The following is a 26,772-nucleotide window of genomic DNA, read 5'->3' on the forward strand; positions in this document are numbered from 1 at the left end:
CGCTCCCACCTGACATGGCCAGTATACTGTAAACCTCTTCACTACTGTACCAACGTTTGGTCATTTTAATAACTAAATTTACCGGTACAGTAGTGTGACTACTAGATAATAAAAGCACCTGGTTGTCGAGGACTACTTGGTCGCTACAAAAAAAAAACTGCTAGTGCTAGCAGAGATCAGGCCTGACTCTGCTAACGCAGCGGTTTTGTGTGATTTGTGTGTTTTGGAAGTGACAGTAATCTATTGATTACTACACTTGCCTGGGTAAGGTGGGCTGGGCAGGGGGGCTAAACACAGGTGCTAGCAGGAATCAGTGCTGATTGTGCAAACACTGCGTTTTGGGAACACTAAATTATGGGGACGCTAATATAGTTCTGATCAGATCAGATATTGATCTGTTCAAACACTATACTAGTAAAGGAGGTGTGTGTGTGTGTATGTGTGTTAGTGTACTTGACTGTAACTGACGCTAAATAACGGTGGTGTAGTGGGACCCTGACGCTAACTAGCCTAAGTTGTGTCACCCGTGACACTAATACAGTGAAGGGGTTAACTGGGGGAGATCAAGGGGTTAAACCTTTATAGGGGATAGATGGCGGGTGGCCTAAACCTATTTGGGCTTAGCGCAAGCGCAAATTAGGGTCACTAGTGACACTAAATACAGTGATCAGTATTTACCTATATACTGTATTTAGTGCACAGAGTGATAGGGAGTGAAGGGGTTAACTGGGGGTGATCAAGGGGTTAAAACTTTATTAGGGGATAGGTGGTGGGTGCCCTAACCCTATTTGGTCCTAGCGCAAGCGCAAATTAGGCTCACAGGTGACACTTTAACAGTGATCAGTAAAAGATCTGTATACCACTGTATATAGTGTTCTCTGTGAGGGGTTTGGGGGTGATCAGAGGTGATCAATGGGTTAAATGTGCCTATGTGAGGTGTGTCAGTGTGCTGCTTGGTGGAACTCACGTTTTTGATGTCTCTCAGTCTTCGCCTGGAACCAAAAGGGGTCCAGAAGGGACAGTTACATCACTTCCCCTGCCTGTGTTTACATTACACAGGCAGGGGAGAGGTTACCATTGGCTGGAACCGATCGCCAGATACAGACCAAAAATCATTGGTCTGTATATGGTGACTGATCGGTTCCCTACCGAATAACACCAGAATCGGGTCCCGCGGTGCGCGGGAGCGCGCTCTGGGAGCCGTGATCGCGCCCGACGTAGGTCTATGTCGCTGGACGGGATCGTGCCACTTTGCTGCAGTAGTATCAATGTGAGCGGTCGGCAAGTGGTTTCCCACATGAACACAAACAAACACAGTGATTTCTTCAGAATACCAAAAGGTAGGAATCTGCAACAAAATTTGTTAAAATCACTGCAATGTACATAGATTTTTTCCCAACAAAATGGATTTACACTTTAAAGCGGTATTAAACCTAAAAGCAAGCATTTATTTTTTTGCAGCTCACCAATTCTTAGATGTGATGGCTGCATTTTTTCCTTTTTAGGCATTCTTTCATCTATTTTCATCTGGTGATCCAGCCAGCAAGTTCTCCAGCAGAAAATATCCATTTACAGGAATAAGACAAACCATTTACCACTGAGAGAGGTGTATAAAATGATCAGCTTTTATTTATACATGTAAGGCCCCTTTCACACATACGGTCCGTTCAGTTCATCAGTTCAGTCACGTCAAAATGCATCTGTTTTTCATCCGTTTTTCATACGTTTTTCATCCATTTTTTTTTACATCCACTACCAATGCAAAAACGGATGAAAAACGGACCGTTTGTACGTTTACATCCGTTTTTCGTCCGATCCGGTTTTTGACGGATGAAAAATAGGGCATTCTCATCCGTTCCAAAAAACAGACATCGACGGAAGTGGATGAAAACGGATGATCATCCGTTGTCATCTGTTTTTACATAGAGATGCATTGATGTCCATTTTTCATCCGTCAACGGATGGATGAAAAACGGACAAACGGACAGCATGTGTGAAAGGGTCCTTAAACCTTTATCCTAAAAGGAAAAAATACAGTTTGCTGTAACTGATTATAAAGTGTGAGATGGATGGAGTTTGGCTTCTGTTTGTTGGTATAACTAAATCTGCTAGTACATCTAACACTCCCCCTTCCCCCAGACTGAGAATGCTGTGGGCTGCTGTGCTTCTTCATCCAGAGTGGGGGCATTCTAATACAGAATATGGGTGTTACTAGCCAGATCACCAGGTGAAAACATAGAGGGAGGGGGGTAGACTTAAAAAAGAAAACTAATGCAGCCACCACATCAAATGATTGGTAAGCTGCAATAGGTTAAATGTTTGGTTTAATATCGCTTTAGCTAAATAATTTGCCAAACTTAAAGTAGATGCAGACCCTAACTTGATTGCATTTACTTTGATAAAGCCCTGTGTATCGTGGACAAATGCCCTTTTATAAAACCTTTGCACAGGAGCTGCTGGATAAGACCGGTCCTCTCGTCCTGCTTTGACCTTCTCAAGCACCCAAAACCCTCCGGCACACCTGGTTGAGTTTACAAACCTACATTACCACAGAAACTCACTGAAAGTAGTACCCCGTGGTGGCGCCATATCAAGGAAACAGGCACCAAACCAGGTAATAAAAGTAAACCTAATGTATTATCACTCAATATGTGTGTGTGTGGAAGAGCCGGTGTCTAGGACGACGTCACGTATGACGAAACCGGTCGGGCGGTACTGGACGCACGACTGTCACGCCCCCTAGACGCCGGCTCTTCCACACACGCGGGACGCCACGATTTACCTTCTGTCTTTTTATGCAGAACGTCCATTGTAAGTGCATTTGTTAATAAATCTTTGTGTGCAACATAAACGGGATTACGCTATGTGCACCTTATTTCTCCCTATACACTCATGACATCACGTCCGGAGTTTATACATTCTATATGGTATAGCGGAGCATATCCGGTTTCACGGGTCCATGAAGAATACGATCCATCTGGATTGATATCTAAGCGTGTATGGCCGTTCCATTAGGTTGGAGGCCTTAGTTTCTGGTAAGCTGCCACCTTGATATATACATCACGGGTGTATTCCTGTCTCTTCCTTGGGATTCAAGCCTTCCGCTCTGACATCACCTTTCCGGGACTTTTCTTTGGAGTCACAATTATTAATTTATGGACTTTTATGTTCACTTTATCAATTAATGTTATTCATTTAATATTTCATTGGTAATTTACATTTGTATGGGTTGCACCATATTTTGATAACGCTGCACGATTCTTTGCTTTATATTGTTTGATTTACTATTAATCAAGTGTTTTCAGCTGCTTTCACCATTATCATACTTACATTATTCATTCATTCACTCACTTTTAGCGCAGGATCTTTTTTATTTGTATTAATGACATTAACTAGCACATAAAATTATCAGTACAGTACAGTACATATATAACGTCCAGATCAGCATAAACAGCAGTGTTGCCAACCGTCAGTATTTTTGCTTGCAGCCTGTAAAAAATGGGCACTTATCTCCTGCCAGTAAATTCCAGTGACAGAAAAAGGTTGCCAGTAAAAAATATGGCAGCGACACTCACCACAGAACTGCACATGCGCAGTTTTGGTCTGGAGCCGCCAGAGACCATCCGATTGCATCCTACAATGTGTTCTGGTGGCGTCAGCAGGGGGACGGATTGGTGGAGGCGGTGCCTGAGCTTATCATGTGATGTCATGGTGCAAGGGAGCCGAGCTGGGCAGCTGGAGCCATGTGGGCGGGTCTGCAGGTCGGGACTAAAGTAAGCCAGGAACTGAACTGTCAGTGCTGTTTGAACTGAAGGGACCGCCTGGCATGGAGAGAGACTGTTGCTGTGACACAGGAGGGGACATGTCGTGTCGGTGAGGTCTCATCATCATCTGTGCTGCTGCACACGGCTGTCAGTGTCACTGTAAGCATCAGTTTCATGTGTGTGTGCACCCATTCTAGTTCCTTGTCCTCCTGAGTCCTGTCCCTGAGCTACTTACTTACTATATCGAAAAACGGAATTTTTGTAAAATCTTACCTGTAAAATTCCTTTCTCTGAGTCCTCCGACAGTCGCCGCCTCTTCATATTCGTCACATATGGGTATTAGACTTTGCTCCGAAGGAGTAGCTAGGCAACAGAATATGTTAACATTAAAGCTTTTAACATATCCCACCCTCAAGGGGTGGTCCCCTCAGTCAATACCCTCCTACTTCCTGCAACCATATCTCAGTTTCAGTGGAATAGCAGTAGAGTATACAACCAAACCCCAAAAGAGGAGCGGGGGCAGCGACTGTCGGAGGACTCAGAGAAAGGAATTTTACAGGTAAGATTTTACAAAAATTCTGTTTTCTCTTACGTCCTCCGACAGTCGCCGCCTCTTCATATTCGTCACATATGGGGACGTCCCAAAGCAGTGCAAACATGAGGGGTGGGAAACGCATCCGCGCCGAAAGGCAACGCAGTCTCCGCATCAAAGAAAGGAACCTTACCAAAGGAAGGAAACCAGCTGGGCTACAGGAAAAACAAGTGCTCAACAGGAGCAACAACCCAGGAAAAGACAAATAACCAGGGGATAGAAAAACTTATCCCAACAGCCAGAGGTCCCCAACAAGGGACCCTAGGGAACTGCCGCACTAAGAACCTTGCGGCCAAAGGAAGCATCCGCCGATGCCTGAACATCTACTTTGTAGAATTTTGTGAAAGTGTGCACGGTCGACCAGGTCGCCGCCTTACACACCTGAGCTACAGAAGCCCCATGACGACAGGCCCAAGACGTACTCAGAGATCTAGTAGAGTGCGCCTTCACAGGCACAGGGGGAACCTTCCCCTGCAAAGCATAGGCCTGTTCAATGGTCTGCCTGATCCATTTGGCGATGGTAGAGGCCGACGCCGCCATGCCCTTCCGAGGACCCTCTGGAAGAACAAACAAGGAGTTTGTCTTTCGAAAAGACTCAGTCGATTTAAGGTAAACCCTTATCGCCCGAACACGCCCGAACAACATCCAAAGAATGTAATCTCACCTCCTTTGGATGTTTAGGCTTCGCGCACAGCGAAGGCAAGACAATATCCTCATTAAGATGGAATTCCGAAACTCGCTTCGGAAGAAAAGAAGGATTAGGTCGCAAGACCACCTTATCCAAATGAACAACCAGATACGGAGACTTGCAGGACAAAGCCGCCAGCTCCGACACTCTGCGAGCCGAAGTGATCGCAACCAAAAAGGCGACCTTTTTGGACAACATAGACAACGAGATCTCCCTGATCTGTTCAAAAGGAGCACGTTGTAACACAGATAGAATGAGATTCAAGTCCCAAGGAGGCAGAGGATCCCTCCTAGGAGGAACCAGATGCCGCACTCCCTGAACAAAAGTGCCAACCAAGGAGTTGGAAGCCACGGGACGTTGAAACAGAACGGCCAACGCAGACACCTGACCCTTTATCGTAGCCAGCGCCAAACGCTGATCGACACCCGTTTGAAGGAAGGACAGCACTCGGGAAACCGAGTACGTGCGGGGTGAAAACCCCCTGGACTCACACCAGGCAAAATAGGCCTTCCAAGTACGGTAATAAACCTTCCCCGAGGAAGATTTCCTCGCGTTGATCAAGGTATGAACGACCTCTGGGGAGAGACCCTTCTCCTTCAGGACCTCGGTCTCAACAGCCAGGCCGTCAAAGCCAGCGACTGTAAAGCAGGATGGTATATCGGCCCTTGAGACAGGAGATCGTCTCGAAGAGGCAGACGCCACGGGGCGTCGACCGCCAGATTCACGAGGTCTGCGTACCAGGACCGGCGAGGCCAGTCCGGAGCCACAAGAATCACCGTGCTGCGTTCCGAGTGTAACCTGCGAAGGAACCTGGACAGCAACTGAATCGGTGGAAACGCGTACATCAGCTTGTACTGATGCCACGGGGCCACTAACGCGTCCGACGCGTCTGCCCGAGGGTCACGCGTCCTTGCCACGAACCTTCTCACCTTGTTGTTGAGACAAGACGCGAACAGGTCCACATCTGGAAGACCCCACTTCGCGCACAACATCTGGAAGACAGCCGGGTGGAGAGACCATTCCCCCTGATCCAGGGTCTGGCGACTCAGATAGTCCGCCTGCCAGTTCTCCACCCCTGGAATGTGAATCGCCGTTATCGCCGGGACATGAGTCTCGGCCCAAGACAGAATGTCGGCCACTTCTCGAGCCGCTCGGGCACTCCTGGTGCCCCCTTGGTGGTTGATGTAGGCCACCGCCGTGGCATTGTCCGTCTGCACCCGAACCGGGCAGCCCTGCAGCCGGTCCGTCCAGCGATGAAGACAGAGATTTATCGCACGCAAATCCAGAATGTTGATCGGAAGGGAGGACTCCCCCTCCGACCAAGTCCCCTGGGCGGACAGAACGCCCAGAACACCACCCCAGCCCGACAGGCTGGCATCCGTAGTGATTACCGTCCACGAGATAGGACGAAACGACTTGCCCCCGGACACCATCGGGGACTGGAGCCACCACAGAAGGTCTCTTCTGGTGCGATGACTCAACGAGATTTGAAGATCCAGAGATTGAGGTCGCCCGTCCCACATGGACAGGATCTCCGCTTGGAGACCCCGCGTGTGAAACTGGGCGAAGGGAATCGCCTCGAAGGCCGAGACCATCAATCCCAGACATCTCATGCACGTCCGCAGAGACGAGTGTGGAACGTCCCTGAGGGACCTGACTCCCTCCTGAAGAGTTCTGAGTTTGTCTTCCAGCAGGAAGACCTTCGCCTGCACCGAGTCCAGAATCATTCCCAGGTAGGGAAGACGAACCGACGGACTCAGTGTCGACTTGGGAAAATTTATCGTCCAACCAAACTCCTGCAGAGTTTGCATCGTGACAGACAGGTCCTTCTCCAGACCCTGGCTGGTCGCAGACTGAACCAGAATGTCGTCCAGATACCCCAGGATGACAATCCCTCAATAATGCCAGAACCGGTGCAAGCACCTTGGTGAAGACCCGCAGAGCCGAGGCGAGACCAAAAGGCAACGCCACGAACTGGTAGTGATCCTCCGCAATGGCGAATCGAAGGTACCTCTGGTGACCCTCGAAAATGGGGATGTGAAGATACGCATCCTTCAAATCGATGGAGGCCATGAATTCCCCCGGAACCAGGGCAGCCACCACCGACCGCAGGGATTCCATGCGGAACTTGCGAACCCGCACAGAGCGGTTCAGAGCCTTCAAGTCCAGAATTGGACGAACCTTGCCCTCCTTTCTGGGCACGGTGAACAGATTGGAATAAAACCCCCGAAATCTGTCCCGATGAGGCACCGGAACCACCACTCCCTGAGCCCTCAGGTCCCGCACCGCCAGGTGCAGGTCCCGTAAACGCTCTGGAGACAGTTGAAGATTTGAGGGAAAAAATCTGCTCTCCGGTCGAGAGAGAAACTCGATCTTGTAACCAGATCGAACGATCTCCTGAACCCATCTGTCCCGCACGCGGGCCAACCAGGGCTGAAGAAAACCGAGCAAGCGTCCCCCCACCCCAAAACTGGGTGAGGGCGCCCCTTCAGGCCGCACTGTTATGGGCTGCGGATCCGGACTGACCGGACTTCTGTTTTCCAGACCAGGGCTTCTTCTGAGAGCCTTGACCTTTAAACGGTTTGCCCTTGTAGTGCGACCGAAAGGCACGAAAGGACCCCTGAGGGGGCCGAAAATTAGCATGCTTCTTCCCAGAAGCCCCCTTAGCCTTGGGGAAATGGGGCAAGAGAGTACTCTTACCTCCGGTGATCCCCTTAATCAACACATCCAAGGACTCCCCAAAAAGGCGAGACCCATCATAAGGCAGATTGGCTAAGGTCTTACGTGAAGATTGGTCCACCGACCAACATTTCAACCAAACCAGGCGGCGAGACAACACCGCCACGCTGTGCACATGTGCAGCCAACGGGACTAGGTCCAGGTCCGCATCACACAGATACATGACACCCTGGTGGATTTGATCCACCATATCCAGGGTCGCCGGCGAGGCCGAATCGGCCACTAGGACGCGCCTAAGCATCTGCGTCCAACTTGCGACAGCCTGGGCCGCCATTAGAGAGGCAAACAGAGCCTTAAGCATAGAACCCGTAACAGAATAAGTATGACGGGCAAGAGACTCCAATCTCCTATCCGTGGCATCACGGAACACAGGAGAATCCTCTGCAGGAATCGCAGTGGATTTGTTTAAAACCGCAATTGCGTGATCCACTGGGGGTGGCACACACCACCTTTCATCAGTGGAAGGCGAGAAAGGATAACGCAGCTTGAACCTACTTGGTACAGCAAAAGGCTTGCGCAGATTGCGCCATTGTTCCTTAACAGCGCGCTGAAAATCATCATTGCAGGGAAAAACCTGCGGCGTCCTGCGTTTTCTCTGCGTCCCATAAGCCGCCAAGGCAGCGGGGGGACACACTTCATCCTGCAAACGCAGCGTTTGTTTTATGGAAGCAATCAATTCATCCATGAATGCAAGCTCTTCAGGCGAGCCAGGGGGAGAATGATCAACCCCTTCAACTTCAGCCTCCACCTCGGACCCCACTAGATCCAGGGAGGAGCGGGACCCCGATAAGGAGGCCCCCGCCATAACAGACCCATCACCTTCACCCTCAGAATCAGAGGAAAGAGAAACTCTGGGTCTCTTAGTAGATTGAGGAGCCACCAGCATCTGCACCTGAGCAGCAAGGCCAGCCACAATAGTGGCTAAATCCCCCCCTGGGGGGAAACAGCGGTCCCCTGGCTTTCCACCAAGGCGGTAGGAAATTTGCCCTCCTGAGAATCCATTGCCCCAGTTACAAATGCCGGATAATAAAGGGTTAACTGCCCCTTTAACAAGCGTGGCGAGCGCAGCCCACCGCACCACACACAAGCACAATGAGACCCCCACAGGGACAATAAAACTGACACAGGCAATGGATAAGAAGGATATAACCTGAGGAGACCCTCGCCGCTGCTGCCTCGATCGGTGTATCCTGGAGAAGAGGAAGTGATGCGGCCAGGGCGCTCTATTAAAGCCTATGGGAGGCTACAAGAAAATGGCCGCCATGCATGTAGAACATGCGGCCGTAGCGAGTGTAGGCAAAATGGCGCCGTTTGGCGCCGAAACCGCCGCTCCACAGTACAGTAATGCACACGTCATCCATGTATAAAAAAACATGTTAGATCGCCGCAGCGATCGCTGTATAGTGCCCAAACATGCCTCAAAACATGCCCCACAGCACACAGCTTCTCACACTGACAAGGCTGACACACACACAGTGTCACACAGCTCCCCCCCCCCCCCTTGCAGCCCACAGCATGCAGCCGAGTGATAGGGAGACAAACAGTGTGAACAGAGGCAGGTTACACAGTCCCAGACTGACACCCCCCCAGACAGACAGGTCCCCACATAGATACACTTACCTCACAATGGCGTGGGGGACCCGCACAGGCGAACAAGCCGCTGCACATGAGGCAGGGAGAGTCGCATACAAGACGCACAGAATGGGGGTTAAGAAACCGCACAGCGTCCAGTGAGGTAGCCACCTCACCAATCATCCCTGCACCGAACAGGGATGGGTCGTTCACTGTGCCAGGAGCGTTACCTGGCTGAACGCTCGATGGCAGGCTGGGAAGCCACTGACCCACGACCTGCGACCAGGGGGATCAGCCCGAGACCCAGCCCGCATGATCCTCTTCATCCGAAGAACTAACTAATGCTGACAAAAAGAACAGCTAAGTAAAGGTAGAGAGAAAACTCAAACAAAAAATCAAAAAAGAAGAAAGAGTCTGGGGCACAAAGCCCCAGCACAGAGAGAGCCAGCCACTCCTGACAAGCTAGACATTGAAACTGAGATATGGTTGCAGGAAGTAGGAGGGTATTGACTGAGGGGACCACCCCTTGAGGGTGGGATATGTTAAAAGCTTTAATGTTAACATATTCTGTTGCCTAGCTACTCCTTCGGAGCAAAGTCTAATACCCATATGTGACGAATATGAAGAGGCGGCGACTGTCGGAGGACGTAAGAGAAATATGTTTTTTTGCCTTAATATAGCAAGCTGCGTAGCTGCAGTTGCACTTGTAGTCTCCATCAGAAGCCGCTGTGATAGGGTACAATGCAGGAGTACAATTGGAGACAAGAACAAAGTGTTATTACCCTATAACAGGAGCAGGATCTAAAAATTTACCTAAAAATTTTAGTGTACTTTCAGAAAATGTGGCAAGAACATGTGAAGTCTATGGGACCATGGCTAAAACCGTAGGTAAAACACAGGATAACCGCAGATACATCCATGCAGTGGGCATACTGCAGTGCAGCAATTTGAACCGGCCCTTAAAACTGAACTCCAGAAATTTAATTTTTTTTCATACATAGATTGGACTAGCATTCTCTGATTGGACAAGGTGGATATCATGACATCACCACCCCTCCTCTCCACCTTCTTGAATTAGAGGCAATACAAGGCACTCTTTGAATGGGAAAGTGCTGAGTGAATAATCCCCTGTGGACAGTGTGCAGAGGGGAAACCACTCATAAAGAACTTGAGTAATCATGGCTCCCACTGTATCCCCAGTGGACCTCCAGATATCAGTTATGCATACTTACACTAAGCCAACCTTTTTCAACCAGGGTGCCCAGGCACCCTGGGGTGCCTTGGCAAAATGCCCAAAAATTGTATACAAGCCGGCATGTGGATAAGGCCTGCCTTTTAGTTTAACAAGTTCATTATGAACCATTACAACCTTCTAGCCTCCAGCATCCTAATGACCAATGGCATCACCAGTTGAAAAGGAGGATGTCAGTTGCCTGCACAGCATTCTTGTTTGACCCTTCCCTGCCCCTCTATATCAGCATTGAGGGCACCTTAGTGGGGTGTGGAGAAAAACTCAGGGACAAGAGAAACATTGGAATACTAGTCAGAACCAGTTTGCAAAAGTGTAAGTGCTTTAGAAGAATAAATCACCTCTAACGATGGGTGGTCCTACATGTGTAGATGTTTTTGCATTATACAAAACTATTAGAATCATTTTTACATTTTAGAATGGGGTGGCTCAAGACTGTCCATGATTTTTAAAGGGTACCTTGAGACTGTCCATAATTTTGAAAGGATGCCTTGATTTAAAAAAAGGTTGAGAAACACTGCACTAAGCCAAGCTGGTCCAGTGTAAATATGCCATAAAAATAATTCTCAGAGTATAGTTTTGAAGCCGTTGTAAACCACGGGAAAAAAAAAACTGTAAGACAAATGCATAATGAGCTAGTATGCATTGCATAGTAGCTCATTATGAAATATTTACCTTAGAACAAAGCCCTCCAGTGGCGCCCATACATCGCTGAGACAGCTGACATCTTCGCCAGTGTTTCTTCTGGATTTGCGTGCTCCGGCACTATAAGTGGCCAGAGCCGCAATTACGTCACTCCGCACATGCACGTGGGAGCCACAATTTACAGCACAAGCTCTAAAGGTCCCGCAGAGTAAGCCAGACCTTCAGAGCACATGCGCCGATTATGTCATCGGTTGCATGCACCCTAAATATCTCCTAAACTGTGCAAGTTTAGGAGATATTCACAGTACCAACAGGTAGGCCTTTTTATAGGCTTACCTGTAGGTACAATTAAAAAATAAGACTCTACTTCCACTTTAAGTCCACAGGAAGTGACAATGACATGACATTTCAATGAGTATTTTCTGTATTTGATAAAAAATGTTCTTGGCCTGGAAAAGAGATTCTAGCCTCACAGTATACAGAGGGCTTTGAAATCTAGGAATCACGCTCTGCCCATTCCTGAGCTAATTCCACCTCTCAGAAATATCTGTTATTTGTGAGAGCCCCTCCAGCCCACTTAGGTCCTAAACAAGAACCTTGAATGACCAGGTTGTGTCTTTTAGTTACATATATGCAAAGCTCAATTCAGGAAGAGGTAGAGGCTCACTGAGTTTGATCTTTGACTTGTGGGGTGTGATAAAATGAGGTGTGTCACTTTTGAAAGAGGTAGCAGGGTTTATTAAATCTGGAAAAACCCTTTTGAAAGAGGTAGCAGGGTTTATTAAATCTGGAAAAACCCTGAGAGATAAGGAGTAAATCACAGGATACCTTAAAGAACAATATGTAGAGTCCAAAACCCACCTACAGTAGATACAGAATTCTTCTGACTGTAAAGCAGTAGTAGCAGACACACTCCCCGAATAAGCCACCAGACTTCCTGCAAGGTTCAAACTCATATCCAGCCTCTCCAAACGTACCTCCTGCAGCAAAAGTTTACACCTGGTGCTCCTATCCGAGTTCCAGCTTTACCCCTCCAAGGCAAATCCTCCAACTGGGAAGCACAAGTTTACTGGCCTCAAGCTCGGGCCAAGCCTGGGAGGTCAGAGAACACTTACACACACATGGCCTCCCATGGCAATGCCTGGAAGACAAAAAAGCTATTGGAAAGTTTCCCTAAGTATTTATACCCTCACCCAACATGCACCACCGGCAATAACCCTCTTACTGGTTGACCAGGCAGAAATAAACATTAAAAGTTTAGGCTATTGGATCTTCTTATACAATTGCCAAGGGCACTACCCAACATCAGACCGTAAAAACAATAACCTGAACTACAGAAAGCAGAACTAACAATCAGACCTGGGCTGACTACAGCCCCGCAGTACTAAATTTAGAGACAGGACACTCCTGCTTAGGACAAAGACCCCACATATACTTTGAACAAAAAAAATGACATTGGTATAGCCACCTATCCAGCAGCCCGTTTATCTGAGCTCTCCTACGTTCTACCTCTACAGTCTTGGAAATTCACTTCTAGTAGTTTCAGTTACCCATATACTGTAGTTCCTTTCTCTGACCCCAACATCACTACTGAGTCCTGCAATGATACAGGGGCCAGAGAATGGAACCAGTGTACAGTGGGGAGACACAGGCATTTCTCTCCTGAAAGTGTCAAATGCCAAAGAATCTTTTTAAGGTTGGAGCACTGGAATAGGAAGAGGCATCAAAAATGTACTGCTGTAGAGCTGGTTGCAGGACAGTGCTGGTGTCAGGGCACAAACACCAGGAGAAGGGCTCTAGGACCCAGCAGCGCTATCAGCAACTTAGCAGGAGAAGGATTTTAGGACCCAGCAGCACTACCAGCAATTTACCTGGGCCTATATAAGGAAGCCTGCCAGTGATTTTAGTTGCTGGTTGATCTTCGGCTCCTCCAGTGTGTTATCCTTGTGATATTCCAGTTCCTGTTACCGACCCGGCTTGTCCTTGACCTGTCTCCTGATTGCTTTCTGTGTTTGACCTCGGCTATCCACCTGACTACACTTGCTCTGACATCCACCTGGCTCCTGATCTTGGCTATCCACCTGACTACGCTTGCTCCGACATCCACCTGGCTCCTGATCTTGGCTATCCACCTGACTACGCTTGCTCTGATATCCACCTGGCTCCTGATCTTGGCTATCCACCTGACTACGCTTGCTCTGATATCCACCTGGCTCCTGATCTTGGCTATCCACCTGACTACGCTTGCTCTGATATCCACCTGGCTCCTGATCTTGGCTATCCACCTGACCACGTTCCAGTGTCAGCATTATCCAAGTCCTGCAAACACCTCATGGGCGCCACTTGTCTGCTGATTCCACTCCAGCACTCCAGCTGTACTCTGGATCCTTCTGCACACAGTCCAGCAGGCGACCCGTGCTACTTTGGGCCTGACCTCTCCTGTTCTCATCCTCAGGGGGGTCTGGAACTTAGCCGCAAGGGAAGCCCTCTCTCTCCATTGGCCTCAAGCACCAGGTACGTGATAGCTGGTTTTAAATCTTTCGAGACGTAATGGGGTCTGTCTATGGGTTAACAAACCTATTGTGCCACAATTATTAGTTTGATGACTTTGATCATACTCCCGAGTTCACTTTAAGTTGTAAAAATGAATTTTCAATGCTAAATGACAACAGGTTCCAATACCATTTTTTCAACCAGATTCATAAGAAAACAACAGCATGTTGGTCATTAATACTCCTACACAGAATTTAGAAAATAACTTCAAGCAATGTGTTTTAAAGGCAATTACAAAGAACACAGCATAACATCGTGACAAGCCAAACATTAAAACGTCAATACCAACTTTGCAGTCACTTTCAGAAGTGAAAATGGAATCCGATTTGGCGAAAATAGATCGAGGCTCAACCAAGGAAAACATTGGTCTATATTGTGGCTGTGCTAAAGCAATTAAAATCAATGTTGCAAACCTTTTGTGCGGGAGATTTATATGTTAAAAAATGAATCATAATTAGCTACGCTTCAAAATAGAGGAAGGGGCCAAAAATAACAGCAAATCCAGCTGAGGAAGGTGAGGTCATTGTGCTTGCGAGTCTAATAAGAACGACCACCTGTAGAGATAGAAACAGGCAGAAGAATGACTTTTCCATCCACAAACGAAGTGAAAGATTTCCCTGGATAGATATTTTCTGCCTTTATTTCCACCAGCCTCACACACAATATTCATAATCCTGTTATTCGTATCGGGTAAACACTCAGAGTTAAACTGACAACCGAGCTTAAAGGAAAACCAAAGTGAGAAAATATTGGGGCTGTCATCAATGACCTCTGTCAACGTTGTCTCATTGTCTCCAGCTTCAGCACCTTCTAAGTCAGTGACTCACAGAAAGCATGTAGATTAGAAGGTCATATGAAACAAGAACTCCTCATATTGTATTGTAACTGTATTGTCTTCCCTCATATTGTAAAGCACTGCGCAAACTGTCGGCGCTATATAAATCCTGTATAATAATAATAATATGTATACATGTTCCAAGACAGCCAGGCATCTAGCAGTTTCAGAATGAAAGATGTTTGTAGTGTATGAACCTTCTCCCAAATTCAATGAGGAATCAAGGAGCAACAACACATGGATGACCATTCATCTCTTTACTCCTGTGAGCAGATGTGGCTTCCTCCTAGTGCTCCCTCTCCCAGTCTGAGTGATGCCTTGAGGATAACTAAAGGGAATTACAGGAGTCGTGATTACACTTGCTATTTGCATTGGATTTGGCGGATCCATAATAGATTTCCAAGCACCCATTTTCCAATGGGTGAAGAGGTCTTTCAGGAGAACAAATATTTCCTTTGGACCACTTACACCTTTATTTACCGTCCGTATTTATCGGTGTATAACATGCGCCGGCATATAGAACGCACCTCAATATTAGGAGAGAAATTTCAGGAAAGTAGTTTAAATTGACATCTCACCAGTGCCAATGCAGCCTCATCAGCAGTGTCCAGCAATGCAGCCTCGTCAGCAGTGTCCAGCAATGCAGCCTCGTCAGCAGTGTCCAGCAATGCAGCCTCCTCAGCAGTGTCCAGCAATGCAGCCTAGCTAGTGCTGTGTCCATATATGCAGCCTCGTCAGCAGTGTCCAGCAATGCAGCCTCGTCAGCAGTGTCCAGCAATGCAGCCTCATCAGCAGTGTCCAGCAATGCAGCCTCATCAGCAGTGTCCAGCAATGCAGCCTCGCCAGCAGTGTCCAACAATGCAGCCTCGCCAGCAGTGTCCAGCAATGCAGCCTCGCCAGCAGTGTCCAGCAATGCAGCCTCGCCAGCGCAGTGTCCATATATGCAGCCTCGCAAACGCCATATACACTATCCGAATAACTTTTTAAAAAGGCCAGGAAGCAGCGCCGAGAGCAGAAGGTGGCATGCCGGGCCGAGGAGAAGGGAGAACGAGCGCTCGCTTTCATCGGAAGTACCGCCTCCTCTGCCGAGACGTGTGACGTCTATCATAGGCGGGACTTCCAATGACAGCGAGCGCTCGTTCTCCCTTCTCCTCAGCCCGGCACACCCCCCTTCTGCTCTCGGCGCTGCTTCCCGGCCTTTTGTTTTTTTTTTAAATATCGGCGTATAACACGCACTATTGCTTTTTCCTCCATTTTTAGGAGGAAAAATTGCGTGTTATACGCCGATAAATACGGTATGTTGCACAGCATGCACTCAAGTCTACATCAACCTTAATCAAAAGACATTTTCTCCTAAACAAAGATTGGGTGGTGCATGGCCCAATGGGCATGCTGCATCATTAAAGTGTTACTAAACCCACAACAGTAAAATATCAGTCTGTATATGCAGTAAAGTATACTTGTTATACTCGCTGTGGAACCTAAGGAAAGCCCTTGTTATTAATCACTTATGGACTCATCCATATCTTTACGGACCTTGCTTATGCACTGGTCCAAATCATTTGGTGGAGGAGGGATTATGGTGTGGGGTTGTTTTTCAAGGGTTGGGTTTGGCCCCTTAGTTCCAGTGAAGGGAACTCTTAAGGCGTCAGCATACCAAGACATTTTGGACAATTTCACGCTTCCAACTTTGTGAGGACAGTTTGGGTATGGCCCCTTCCTGTTCCAACATGACTGCGCACCAGTGCACAAAGCAAGGTCCATAAAGACATGGATGAGTGAGTTTGGGGTGGGGGGACTTGACTGACCTGCACAAAGTCCTGACCTCAACCCAATAGAACACTTTTGAGATGAATTAGAATGGAGACTGCGAGCCAGGCCTTCTTGTCCACATCAGTGCTTGACCTCACAAATACACTTCTGGAAGAATGGTCAAGCATTCCCATAGACATGCTCCTAAACCTTGTGGACAGCATTCCCAGAAAAGTTGAAGCTGCTATAGCTGCAAAGGGTGGGCCAACACAATATTGAATTATATGGACTAAGACTGGGATGCCATTAAAGTTCATGTACGTGTAAAGGTAGGTGTCCCAATACTTTTGGTAATATATTGTATACACACACACACACACACACACACACACACACACAAGTGTGACAATTTAATTCCTGAAATGCACAGAAAAGCTGAATCAGTCTTTACGGAGTAGTAGAAGAAATAACATGTGTGTTTTGCGCTGTTGGTGGAGAATGAGGGACAGGAATCTGGAGCTGTGGATTAATATCTAATTTTAAGTGGAAATTGGCAAAAGTGCGAGTGAACCTTTAGCTCTGATACATCGGGGCTTCATGTACACTAGCAGCTCCTAAACCTGAGTAAGGGAGCTTTTGGTGTTTTTTTTTTCTTTTTGCCAAAGTGCCTAAATTCAATTTTATAAATGCCTGTGTGTCCAATGTCCATGTACAGTACACATAGGCTTTTAGCAGTTTAGAGGCTGCTGTGGTTAGGTTAGGTTCAATCTCCCTCAACCTCCCTCTCCTAAGCGAGGAAGAATTGCAGCCACGGGAAAACGCAAAGTGTGGAAAAATCCCAGCAAAGCCTTTTGGTGAAATTTCATAAAGAAATCAAGTGTTTTTAAATATCATAGGTGGTTTAAATTGGTTGAAAACCTCAGACATGAAATATGAAAAAAGCATATCCCTCTATAGTGTGTACTCATCTCAAATAAGAGCACTAAGTGTCATTTCTGTTTGCTGCTTCATTCGTCAGCAGTGGCGTACCAACGGGGGGTGCTGGGGGGTGGCCCGCCCTGGGTGCCACGCACTGGGGGGTGTCAGGCGAGTACCGGCACCGCTCATCTCCATGTGAAGGCATCTGCTCCTTCAGTCTGTGCTGCTCGTGGGGGTGGGGCGGGAAGAAGGTGACTACCCGAGGCCCGAGCAGCCTCCCTGTGTGACTGGATAGGAGGAGCGGTGGGGCAGCTGCATATGGAGGAATTGATCTTTCCATATTCCTCCTGCAGCCGCTCAATGCCTGATTCTCCTCCTCTCCCTCCTGCAGGCATTCAGCAGCTGCAGGAGGAATATGGAAAGATTAATTCCTCTATATGCAGCTGTCCCACCACCCCTCCTATCCAACTTCTTTTTTAGTTTGCTGGCCCCCCAGTGCTGTCCAGCCCCACCCCCCTCTCCAGCTCTCCGAGTGCTCTTCAACCCCCCCCATGCTCTCTGGCTCCCCCAGTGCTCTCCACCACCCTGTGCTTCCTGGCTTCCCCCCTCATTGATCTCTAGCCCCCCCCCCGCCCCCTCCCCTTGTGCTTTCTGGCTCCCCAGCGATCCTTGGCTCCCCCAGTGCTCTCCGCCCCCCCCCCCAATGCTCTCAAACCCCCCTGCAATGCTTTCTAGACCCCCCCAGCCCCCCAATGCTCTCCAGGCCCCCCCTTCAGCTCCTCCAGTGTCTCTGTCTCTGACCATCTCTTTTACCATGTCTGCAGTCAATTTGGGAAATAAATTGTCGCAGCTCATGTAATATGAGCTGCAATTGTTGGGAACCACACTTTGCAGAGGTGGCTTGATGCAGCAGGGAGGCTTCACATGTATGTGCAAATGTATGCAACAAAAGTTGGGTCTGCTGTGGGTCTGTTCATACCTATTAATTTTTATGCAGATAAACTCTTGCATTTTGCTGCATAAAAATGCATTTCTAGTATAAAACCCATTCCTTCATATGGGGCTGCTTCACAGCAATATGCTGCAGTTTAGTGTAAGGAAGCTATGTGGGCCCATTTACAACTATGCGTGTGCATTACCACATGTGGTGCAATGCAAACAGAAAAGTTTGGCTCCAGCCCTAACCTAGATGTTGAAACATTTTAATTAGATCCTGTTTGTTGACCAGCTTGATTGAGCACTGGGGAATTTTTGTATTGTTTAGAACTCTTGTGATTATCCAGCCATTTATAGTCACCTCTGGCTTGGCAATCCCAGACATCCCCTTATAAAAGAAGAGGGGACATCATCACTGTGCTCTACAAAGCCTGTGCAGAGCGCAGGGCTGTGAGAGGGACCCAGCAGGTCCACCTACTACAGGGTGCCTGAAAAAAAGTACAGCAGGGGGTAGAGAAATATCCTATCAGTGCCATTGATAAGGGGGTAGAACCTGCCCTTGTGTGGTGGGTCAAGCCCCATAAGTTCAAGCCTCAGCTGCAGAGAAATGATTGAGGAATATGTGTCCTCAATCTCTTTCAGTTGGGTGTCTTTTTAGACCCCTGATATTTCACCAACCCCCACAAGGCTGTTAAAAAAAACGCCTGCACAAAAGTAAAGGAAGGAATGGAGACTGTTCCCATTAAGGCAGCTGATACGAGAGTAGCAGCACCTGCCCTCCTGTGGGGAGCCCAGACCCCATAAATTCAAGTGCAGGATTGGGCAGAATTACTGGAACCAATCCACCTGTGTTTACAATGCTTCTATTTGTGACTGTATAAAGAGCTTCCTGTTCATTCAATTTGCAGCCTCAGCTGCAAAAAAAAAGGATTGAGGAACCCGTGTCTTCAATCTCCTTCTGTTGGGTGTCTATTTAGACCCCTGATATTTCACCAACCCCCACAGGGTTGTTAAAAAAAAAAAATATTAAAATTGAAAAAAAAAAAAAAACATAAATGAAGGGCTCATTCTCAAAGGTATTCTGATTGCATGAATAAGCAGTTTGTTCATGCGGCTGAAGCTGCCTGTTAGGCATGGACAGTTCCCTGTTCCTGTCAACTAGGCTGTATGGGGCCCCATGAGTTCTAACAGCAGCCCTGGCTCCCATGCACAAGAAGAGAGAGAAGCAGTGACTAGCCCTTATCACAGAAAAATTGAGGAACTGTCTCATGCTGGATTACTGGACTAATCTAAAAAAAAAAATAAATAATAATAATTAACAACACACACGTCTATTTTATTTGGACAATATTTTTTAGACCAAATTTCTGCTTTCAGGATGTGTGTCACATCTTGGCTATATAAAGGGGGGGGGGGGGCTATTGGCCCATTGCTGACCTGCAATCCGCCAAAGTGGACAGGGGGCCTGTGTTATATACCAAGATGGTACTGGTAAAAGGGGTCCTAATAATCTTCTCATGCAACAGACCATCTAGTAGTCAGAAAATGCAGTCTTCATATTGATTTCAACATTGGTTGCCTTTAAATTACAATCTAAAGTATATTTTTTTTATTTTCTTAATGTACAAAAACAGAAATTATTCAGAGAACTCGGAGAAAGAAAAATAGCATTTGAGAACTGTACTGATATTATCATCAGCGGTTATGTAATAGTGAACCTGCAAGAAAAGGATGAAATGGCTCAGTAGAATCTATTGTAGAGTTCCAGCCATTGTTAGCGGATACAAGAAACCTGCTTTAGTAATAGCGTTCAAAGTACAGATGTGTGCTGGACACACCGCAGGCACAGACCTTCTGGGGAAACTAAAAAGAAAAATTAGATGTTAAAAATCCCCTGTCGTCTAAGTTACTATTATTGCTGCACATATTTGATTTGGCAAAATGTTTTCTATTTTGGGACTTTGGGTGAGATCATTTTATTCCTTTCTAATAAATCTTAAGTTTCATTACAGTTAAGAAACCAAATACTGGTTTTCTTCTTTTCCAATAAAAATTGAAAGTCCCGCTATCAATTATCTGGAGGCAAAAAGAATGAGAGGTTGATGAACGTCCTCTGCTTACAATTTTCGAAAGATGTAGGAAACGGAAAGAATAAATCACGGAAAATAAAAATAATTGAAGGCAGAGAAGCAATATAGTGACAGAAATACATTTGCATGCTTAATAGAATTGTATTAGAATTGGTAAAAGTACACATTTGTCATGTGTTACAAAATAATATTGGTTTTAGTAACACACTGTATTCATTAAATGTTCAACCAAACAACTATTCACATCAATTAAATAAATATATATGAAACTTTTTCTGCCTAATGATATTCTGCTCTGCAAGTCTTGTGATTCAGATGCATACTTTTGGCATAATATACCACCAGACAAGGACAACGCTATTCAAAGCCGGCAGTTCTGCAACTTCCAGTATCCAGTACTCACTTCCTCCATCCCCAGCGCTAGACTTTTGAGTTCATTCAAGGCCACAATAGTCGTGTTCTTCAATCTCTCCTTCCTTAATATAGAAGCTGGTGCTAAGATAGAATATATTAAAATGGGCACTGGACTCATTAAAAGTTTCCAAATTAATTAGCGCAAGGAATCAATATACAGTGCCTTGAAAAAGTATTTATACTAGTGATCGACCAATATCAGTTTTTCGTTGCCGATACCGATATTTTGGCCAATGCATATGGGTATCAGCTGATATGCGCCGATATTTTCATACATTAAAAACATTTCTTTTTTCTTTGACAGGTACTCTTGTGGAGGGATCTGAGGGTCTAAAAGACCCCAAATCCCTCCTCTGCACTTAAAAGCGTTCAAAACGCCAAGTTTGGCTGTTTCGAATGCTGTCATTTTTTTAATCTGGCGCCAGTACTCGGAAGTGATGTCATGACATTGATTCCGGGTTTTTGCATGGAGACCTGATCAGAGCTGAATGCAGCTTTGATCGGGTCTTCGGCAGCCATGCAGGCTGGTTGCCTGGGTCTCCCGGTGGGACGGGAGACCCGGGTGAGCCGCGGAAGGCAGCGGGAGGACGTCCCCTCCAGCTCCTTGTAATGACAGCTGAGCGACTTCTCAGCCGCATCAGTTGTCTTTAAAAGACAGCCGATCATTGGCTCTGGACGCCGGTACTGGGGTGATGCCTCTAGCTGCAGGCATCACTCCGGTACAAGCACTTTTGTGAAATATCAGCAATATCTGTCACCTTGGTGGCCGATTCCGATATATCGGGGAAAGTGCATATCGGCCCTCGATATATCGGCTTTGCCGATAATCGGTCGATCCCTAATTTATACCCCTTGAAATTTTGGGATTTTATGTGATCGACGGAAAACAAAAAGCGCCCTACGGGGATTTGGATGGACAGGACTGGTCAATGGTGAATGGAGTATAAAAGGTAAAGGTAAAGAGAGTGTATTAGGATAAAAAGTATAATTTATTTAAACAAAATTAAAATTATACATGGAACAATTAGTACATCTAACAACAAACACGTATAAAAACACGTAGCATTAAAGGTCTCGTTCGATCCATCTCCCAGACTCTGCCTTCTGGGCCTGCTGGATGACCTGGTACCAAGAGTGTCTGAGCGCACTCTCCTGGGCCTGCTACTCTTTTATGCCAGGAAAAACATTGCACTCCACTGGAGACAGCGGCCCCCCCTACGGTACTACAGTGGAAGAAGTTGGTGAACTCTGTGATAACTCTTTACCAGGACACATATGCTCATAGAGGCTGCCCCAAGAAACGCGATAGGGTTTGGGCTAAGTGGCTATCTGATTCCTCTACTGCTATGGCCGACTAGATCCTGACCTCACTCTCCTGCTCTGAGTTCACCGGGCCGGAGGTACCTCCTATGTGGGTCCTGCTGTTGTACTACAGCTGACACTCTTTATTTATGTCCGATGCCCCCCAAATGTTTGGTTCTCCCAACCTCATGTTTCTGTTCTTCACACTATGCTGTAGTTTCTGTTTCTGACCCCTGCGTGGGCGACGCATTGTCATTCCTGTGTTCATATGATGATTGTAATGTGAACCGAATGCACCTGTTTTGTTGTTTGTGTTGAAAAAACCAATATAAAGATTTAAAAAAAAAAAACCTAGCAGAAGGACACGCTATAAATGGTTGTGCTCAGGTCTGACGCATGTTATCAGTGTTATGGTAAAACAGCTGATTAGTGATGCAGCATACCGACATGTTTCGGAATCCGATAGCGATTCCTTCTTCAAGGGAAATTCAGAGCATGTACCAGTTAGACAGCAGTGTGATTATGTCCACTAAAGTTTGCAGCCAGGAACATGGTTATATTGGTCCCAGGTATGGCAGTCCACCGCTCAGCAAAGAGGGGGATATTCACCAATGAACAGGTATATATAAGAAAAAGTGCCAACAAAAAGTTTTTTAAGGGGGCACCTTTGAATATGTCAGTTCAAAAATAGCCCAAAAATTGGGATTGCAGTGCAGTCCCTCCCCCAGGTGCACCCAAAGACGCTCACAAGGATCGTTGGAAATGGAGGCCAGTCTGTCTGAGATCCTCTGTTTTCTAACTGTTCATGATGTGTGCTAATCAGTGGACCGCCTTCTGCATAAAAGTGCTGCGGCGACCTACATAATTTGCGGCCCCTCCTCCTTCCCTCCACTGCCTTCTGGGAGACAAACATAGATCCCAGAAGACAGCGGGACCATTCAGAAAGCGCAGCCCACGCATGTGCAGTAGGAAACAGGCTGTGAGCCCTCAAGGCTTCACTTAGTAAGGATACCGGTACCTGCACCCAGGGCCAATGGACGGCTGTGTTTCGGGTGCTGACATTGTGGGCTCCTTGGACAGGTAAGTGTCCTTTTATTAAAAGTCAGCAGCTAGAGTATTAGCTAATGACTTATTTTTATTTTTTAATACAGACTGGAACTCCTCTTTAAAAACACAGAATGGGAAACAGATAAGTTCATTTCAAAGAAACAACATTTCCTGTTACTTTACTTGAACCCTTTTATTCATTTTCTTGAGAAAATCCCCAAAAAAATGTATTGATATAAAAAAAAAAAAAAAAAAAAAAAAGACACGCAACTGGGTTAGACTTCTATTGTGTTGGACCCCACATTAGCATACCATCCAACATCCTTTTTGAAAAACTTATTATCCTTTGTCACTTATGCAGTGCCATGTACTGCAGGAGAAGGGGAGTTGGAGTAATAGCAAGGACAGCTGGTATTTAAGGCAGGAACCAGAGTACACACTGTCCTCAAGTGACTTTTCCTATTTAACATTTGCTGGCTTCCAGATTTTGGTCCATGACATTATGCAGAATTAGTCACTGCCTTCCATAAGAATGAAAAGATGCCTCATCATTAAGATTTGCATACTTTGCAATGCAATCCAAAGAATATGTTTTATATCCATTTCATCAGCTTAAATAAAGATTTGTATTTTATAGAAAGCTGTGAGAACTTTGGAGTGTAACCTGAACTGCCAAGGTTAAAGTCAGGCAACCTGCCACTTTACAGTATAATAATGGAGGCAATAGAAAAAAAGATACTACTTCTTATTGGAGATCTACGTATGGTCACAACATACATTAGCATTCTAATAGCAATACAAACAATAGTTAAAGTGGATATAAACCCCAGTGATGGGAATGACGGCGTTTAACCACTTACCGACTGCTCCCGCTCGCTCACGGACCCCCCCCCCCCCACGCGAGTGACCGGCGGACCCGATGTCCGCCGGTCACTTGAGATCGTCGGTTACACCGGGAGAAAGGCAGGCGACTAATGTAAACAAAGCCGCCTGTCATTCTCCCCTGTGTAAGAATGGAGATCATACGGTCCTGCTATGTAGGACCGTAGATCTGTGCTGTTACATCACAAGCCACATCCAATCACAGTAAGAAACTCACCCCTAGGGACACACTTAACCCCTCCTTCTCAAATAAAGTTAACCCCTTCCCTGCCAGTGTCATTTTTACAGTAACAGTGCATATGTATAGCACTGATTACTGTAGTATTGTCACTGGTACCCCCAAAAGTGTAAAAAATGTCAGTCAAAAATTGTCCACCGCAATGTCGCAGTCCCGCAAAAAAAAAAACGCAGATCACCGCCATTACTCGTTAACAATAAAAATGACAAAAATCTTTCTCTTAGTTAGTAAACGCAATAAATTTTGCGCAAACCAATCAAAATACGCTTTTTGCGATTTTTTTTTTTTTACCAAACATATGTAGCAATAAACAAATTGGCCTAAAATGTTAAACAAAATTTAGATTTTTACATTTTTTTGGGGGGAATTTCATATAAAAAATGTGAAAAATATTGTTATTTTTGCAAAATTGTGGCTCTTTTTTTGTTTATAGCGCATGATCAAAAAATCGCACAGGTGATCAAATACCACCAAAAGAAAGCTCTGTTTGTGGGAAAAAAAGGACGTCAAATTCGTTTGGGTACAGCGTCGCACGACCGCGCAATTGTCCGTTAAAGTCACCCAGTGCCGAATCGCAAAATAGGCCCTGGTCAGGAAGGGGGTAAAATTTTCCGGGGCTTAAGTGGTTAAGTAAACGGCGTTACTTAACGCCGTTACTTTTGCGGGTAACTAGTAATCGAATTGATTACTTTTCCCCCCGCGGCAACGCCGTACCCATTACTTAAGCGGCATTACCGCAATTACGCAATTACATCTACCGCCACTAGATGGCAGTAGTGTAATTCCTCCTCACTCCTCTATGACCCTGCCAGCGCTGTCTGCGGTACTGGCATGTGTGACATAGAGAAAAGCAGAGAGGGAGAGCGGACCGGCCGAGGGGAACCGTGAGAGCAGTGAAAGCCATGCACTGTACCTGTACATCCACCAACCCCCCCCCCCCCATATACATCTACCTACCCACCTTAGATACCTACCTACCAACCCTATACACCCACTGACCCCTATTATACACCTACCTACCCACCCTATACACATACTGACCCCTATATACACCTACCTACCCACCCACTGACCCCTATATACACCTACCTACCCTATACACCCACTGACCCCTATATACACCTACCTATCCACCCTATACACCCACTGACCCTTCTATACACCTACCCACCCACCCTATACACCAGCAGTGTACCACGCAGGTACCAGTGTACCATGCAGCCAGCCAGTACCACTCAGCAAATACCACTCATACAAGTTATTTGACATATTTGATTATTTTTTTTAAAGTAACACAATAGTTACTTTCCCTGGTAATTAGTTACTTTTTTACTGATGTAACTCAGTTATTTTTGTGAGAAGTAACTAGTAACTATAACAAATTACTTTTTTTAAGTGACATGACCAACACTGGTAAACTCTCACATATACGCAGTGAAGTGAAGAGCCTCCGATGATACACAGAGATGAAACAAATCCTCCTACATAAAAGTTTTATTTGTATATCTGCTGTCTTCAGGTTTTTACATTGTTTAGAAAGTGAACATGTGAACATTGTGTTATAATTTTTTCTTCCTATTCCAGCATTGGGTGTGGAGTCTTGGCATACACTGTTTGACAGCCAATCGGTGGAAAGGCACACCCCCCCCTCCACATAGGCAGAGGAGGGAAGGAACATGCAGAGCTGTGCTGTGAATAGACCAGTGCTCTGCTAATCTATCTCTAAGCACCTACCCTGACACAAATTTCCAGCTGCTTTTATCTCCTGTGTCTGAGAACTTGTCAGAAGTTATCATGCTGATAACAGAGGAACAGAACAGCAGTAAGAAACGGGACTTAGAGCTTTAGAGAGATAAGTAAGCACTACATATATATGTGCCCAGGTCAAACTTTATGAATAGGGTTTACATGCAGTGTTCCCTTTAGGGTGCGCGCATGCGCGGGCGCGCAGTGTGAATGAAGGTCCCGCGCAAGCACCTATTCAAACCGCGCAGCCGCAGACGTGGCGGCCGTGTAGCAGAGCGTGCGCCGCGAGAGCACGCCCATTGTGTGACAATAGCGAATGAAAATTCGCTATTGTCACACGGATCCTCCTCCTGGCCAATCAGGGAGCGGGTCCTCCCGCTTCCTGATTGGCCGAAAGGCCAACTTCATGCCATTGGCCGAGGAAGAGGCGCCGGGACTCGGGAGTCAGGAGGACTGAGGAGACGCAGGAAGCCGGGGAATGAACTGAAGAGAAGCTGCCGCCCGTGACCGTGAGGTAAGTGCACGGGGGGGGGGGTAGACTCGCGGGGGGAACGCTGGCATCTCTGCATTGATTTGGGGACAATGCTGTGGGCACTCTGCATTAATTAAAAACTGAAAAATTGGGCAACTCTATATGCAGCTTAACATACAGAAAAGGGTGTATTCATCAGTTCTGGAGGATCTCAATGAGGAACTTGCTTGCAGAACCATTACTAGACTCGGGACTGAAGAGTCTCTACATTGAAAGGGAGCACACTGGCATCTCTACATTGAAAGGGGGCACACTGGCATCTCTACATTGAAAGGGGG

This window comes from Pelophylax lessonae (genome assembly GCF_965119305.1).
Source record: "Pelophylax lessonae genome assembly, chromosome: 2".
NCBI classification, from domain to species: Eukaryota; Metazoa; Chordata; class Amphibia; order Anura; family Ranidae; genus Pelophylax; species Pelophylax lessonae.